The following is a 4,866-nucleotide window of genomic DNA, read 5'->3' on the forward strand; positions in this document are numbered from 1 at the left end:
CTTGAGTTTCCACATCCATGGGAAGGACTTTAATCAACCTATTCTGTTTCTCCTCTCTCCCCCGTGCTATGGATTCTACCTAATACACTAACCTATCAAGTTGATACTTAGATAAAAAGACAAGCAAAGTGACCATATATATATGTTAAAAAAAAAAAGAAAGTGGAAAATACTGCAACCCCTTTTACTCTCCATAGCAGAGCATTTGACCTTGGCACACACTCCCTTCCGTAGTCTTACAGGATTTTAACTCATACTTTAAAATTAACCTGTTTTCTCAAGCGTATGATAACTGCAGGAAGATATGGCAATTGTGTAGAGTGGAGAAGAGGTGATGTCCTGCTGTTCCTTTTTGTATTCACTTTATCAGCCAGAAGAGTAAGTGTTCCCCTGTGGCTCCTGTCAGCTTGGCCGTCATTTTTCAGGGTGAAAGCTCCATCAACAGATAGCAGCCTTTCCAACTGAAGAAAGAGGATCTGCCACTTTAAATTTTCAGCAGGCAACTGGCATTTTATTATTTACGTATTTCATGTCATTATGTTGGATAATGTAACAAATGATGCAATCAGATCCACGGGAAATTTAAAGTGGTGTACACCTGTTCTCACCTGGGAGAGGAGCAATAGCTCATACACAACTTCCCCAGCTGAAAACCAGCAGCACACAAAGCCTGTGCGTAGAATGTGCTCCCAGACTGACAAATAGGCCAAGTCGGAGAACATGAAATAAATTCCTTTAACCTTCTTTGACGAGCTTCAGACTTGATTTTTTTATAAAATGGCCCTTCCTCGTATTGGAAAAAAAAATTTGTTTTTGTAGCAAAATTGGTTCCCTAAACTGCCATTGAGGCAGAAAGGTGAAAACCAAGTATAATTTATAACTGCTTTTCTGAGCTCCTGGCTGAATTCGCCTACTAGTCCTAGAGATAGACCCGTATATCAGTAATGTTGTTACTTTTATTTGGAAATTGTATGCAGAGGAAACACGATTGTGTTTTCTGCAGTGAGTGAACCAGGAAAATACATTTCTCAAAAGAAATTAGTCATGGGTCATACAAAAGAGCCAAGCTCCACCCCCTCATCCTTTTTCAACATCTTTGAAAAATTTGGAAATTATTCAAGAAAAAAATGACTTAAATCTATAGCCAGTCTGGGGTATAGCTGCTCTCTGAGAGTCGTACTGAGATAGTGTCAGGATGGATGGGGGACTGGAATGCTGAACACCACAATTCACAGCCAGTTACCTGTTACCAGCTCAAGTTCCTGAAGGAGGATGAACATTCAGGCAAATCTTTTTTTTTCTTGTAAGGCCTTTATCCCAAATCCTAATGGAGTCTCTTAGCTAGCGAAGTTTACCTTGTGGGGCTACCAGATAAAATATAGGACACCTGGTTAAATTCGAGTATTTATTATGCTAAAATATACTAAATAGTATACGTATAAAATATTTTATGGTAAAATAATGTAAACAATATACTTATACTATGTAGCAATTCCAAATAGTGGATAGGACATATTTATACTAAAAAATCATTTATTATTTACTGAAATTCAAATTTAACTGGGCATTGTGGTTTTTGTGTTTGTTGGTTTGGTTTAGTTTGGTTTTTGCTAAATCTGGCAACCCTGCTAAGAAGAAAAGGGCTCCCAGTACCTGGGCTACCTGTAAGCCTAAGGCGAGTGCCCTGCTTTGCCCCTTTCACCTGGACCCACACCCACATCCCAGTTACATACTCCACTACTGGCCCACTTGCTAGCAAAAGACACCACAAGTAAGGAAGTGGAGGACAGAGAATTCCTCCCTAAAATCTACAGCAGATGTGTCGAATCCTCTACGTCCAGACTTCACCAGGAAGATGAGGTGGCCCAGCCTCCTCCATCATGTGAGCTGTATATAAGAAGAAAGGAAGACTAGCAGGGGCCGGTCTGCTTTAGGGTCTCTGAGCTCCAGGGCCTTTGATCTTTACCCCTAATCTCTACTGTCAAGCACTGTGGTCCAACAAATGGCCTTAGACACGGCTCATCAACATCAGCACCCTCTTCCACAGAGGGGAGTGATGGCAAACCATTTCTACCTAAGCACAGGGTAGCATGTTTCTGGGCCTCTGCTAATACTTACATAATGATGGATACAAGTTAAACTGATGCGTTTACGAGATGTATATAGTACACGTGATATTTTTTATTCTTTATTTTCCACCATCAATATATGTGGAATACCAGAACCACAGAGGAAATAAGATCAAGTTCTCACTTTCCTATTGTTCAGTCAGACACTCGGGATAGATTGCATCTTCTGAGCAGTTATCTAGCTGAGTATCAGAGATGCTCCTGCCTTTCTTTTGTTTCTTCATGACCATACTTATAAAAGCCTTCTGTTCTTTTGATAATGTCCACTTTAATGGACGTTAATTAATGTCCATAGCTGTGACTTTCAAACTGAATGTATCAAAATCATCTGGAGGACTTGTTAAAACATGGGTTGAAATGAATCTGTTTATCTGAATGTGTTTCTGCAGAAATTTAGAAAAAGCTGGCAATAGTAAAGCCATGTTACAAGCCTTAAAGACATTGAAATGATTAAGGTCCCTGAAAATGGCTATAAGAAAACAACAACAGGTTGGTTTTGGGATTTAGTAGGTCTAGGTCTGGGGTGAACCTTGAGGATTTGCATTTGTAATGTGAGCCCAAGTGATGGTACTGCTGCTGGTCCAGGGACTACATTTTGAGAACCACTGGGCTATAGATTAATCTTCCTTGTTGTGGCCAGATGTTGTCCTCTCATGGGTGTAAGATACCAGTTTCCTATTAAAGTGGCCATTAGATACCCTCAAATCAATTTTAGAAGACATACATGTATGTGGACAAGCAAAGATGTTATAATACTTATATATCAATTACTTGGAAGGACAATAAATCCATACCTGGCTAGCGTTACATTAAATATAGAACATTGTGGTTCTCACATATCTTTGCTCTGTGAGACAGAGAAATTTCTCTCTATACCTGAGAATACATTTCCCTTACCACCTCTAAACCACTGTGTATATAATATTAATACTAAGAGAAGATAACATCTTTGCAAATAAATTAGCTTGTTACAAATTGCTAATTAAAATATTGTTTTCCTTATTTTAATAATACATATTTTAATGGAAAGTTTAAAAATAAAGGAAACACCTTCAAAATAAAGCATAGAAGTTAAACCTAGTTCCACTGCTCAGCGAACCTCTGTGAATGTTATATTATATATCTTTCTGGTCTTCTTTGTTTTCCCTTTTTTGCTGTTTTATGAAATTAGAACTACATTGTACATACTGTGTTGTGATTTTTTTACCAAATGATAAATTGTGGGCTTTTCCTTATGTCATTAAATATGCTTCAACAATACGATTTCTAATGACTACAAAGTGTTCTTTCACAAAGATATGCCATAATTTATTTTGTTTTTCCCCTATTGCTGGGCATCTCAAGTATTTCCTTGTTTGCTGATATAAATAAGGCCAAGAGAAATTTCCAGGTTAAAATGCCATCCTGGCTGGTCGCCACAATAAAACTTCATCTAATTTTCAATGAAAATAACTATAAAGACCAGAAAAAAATGAAAAGTCACAGAAACTCTAAAAACTTGTATTTATGAACAATTTAATGCTAGAATCTGGAAGGACTAACTGCTAACTATAAGACAAAAAGAACTGAGCAAAAACCAAAACTATTTAAGTTCCGTCTCATGAAGTGCCTAACTTTCACCCATGTAAAACCAAAACCATCTGGAAAAAAAGAAAAGAAGGTACTGTATGTTCTCCCACTGTCTATCCCCTACTCAGAATCTAAGATCTTCACCTAACTGAAAATTAGAAGCTATTCTTTGCGCTACAGCTGTTGCCTCTTAAGGATGCCACACTTTCCTTTCAATGCTCCATTATTCTACATCGCTATAGAAACAGCTATACCCAGAATGAAACTGATAAAACAAACAGAATGCTAGTGGTAATGCCTCCCATCCTGGGAGACATAGCCTCATAAACAAACTAGCTAAATCAGGAACACAGAGATAAGCAGAATGCTGGGAAATGTGTATCCAAGAGTATTGTGTTCCAAGTATTCTGCCTGTTCACAGCATTATAATGCCAGACAGTAGTAATAGAAGATGCTGCCTCAATAAAGCAGAGCTTCAATAGATGAATGCCTTCTAGAAGGTAGGTATTGAACTTGGAGTGAACTCATCAACTCGCCCTCTAGTTGTCATGATAAGTATGGAATTTTACCATCATCCAAGTGGCCAACACCAAGGGAAACCACACATCTTGTTTGTTGACATATGCCAAGGTTATAACGGAAGTGAAAGGAAAGCACCAGTAAGCCGATGAGAAAATAATGCCAATATGGAAGGTTCAGATCAGGAATGCAACTATGAAAATTATCAACTGCTAGTTCAGAAAAAAAATTTCATGGAACTCTTTGGCATCTTCAACTGATACAAGGAAAAATTACTTCAACGAAGAGAAGCTGAAATGTGTACGGTAAGAAAAACCCAGGAAGAAAGCCAACGAGTTGTCAAGAAAAGGCAAAAGTAAGAGCTAAAAATAGATATGGATGAGATGTGGAAGGATTGCAGATAAAATAAAATACAATAGCAGAGTTTAAAATGCTCTTGGAGGTCAAAATGAGCAGAATTTATATAGAGCACAGACATGAGATCATTTACCAGGTTACAGAGGAAAGAACACAGATATGAAAGTTACAAAAGAGGTGTAACTGTAGAGAGTACAAAGCTGAAATAAGTACTGTAGAATATTCAGAATTCATGAAGAAAAGATAAAGCAAATACAAGAGAAGAAAAATACCAAAGATGATATTGAAAAAA

The 4,866-nt window shown here is 37.6% G+C and overlaps 1 non-coding gene across 1 annotated transcript; it reads left to right on the forward strand.

Annotated features, from left to right (window-relative positions):
* The first annotated feature begins 2,477 nt into the window (after positions 1-2,477).
* LOC147916985 (small nucleolar RNA SNORA33) lies at positions 2,478-2,606 on the forward strand. Its single transcript, XR_015552413.1, has one exon. It is a non-coding gene; the product is annotated as a small nucleolar RNA SNORA33 (small nucleolar RNA).
* The last annotated feature ends 2,260 nt before the right edge of the window (positions 2,607-4,866 follow it).

Source organism: Ceratotherium simum, chromosome 5, assembly GCF_057802395.1.
Source record: "Ceratotherium simum simum isolate JZ-2026a chromosome 5, ASM5780239v1, whole genome shotgun sequence".
In the NCBI taxonomy this organism is placed as follows: Eukaryota; Metazoa; Chordata; class Mammalia; order Perissodactyla; family Rhinocerotidae; genus Ceratotherium; species Ceratotherium simum.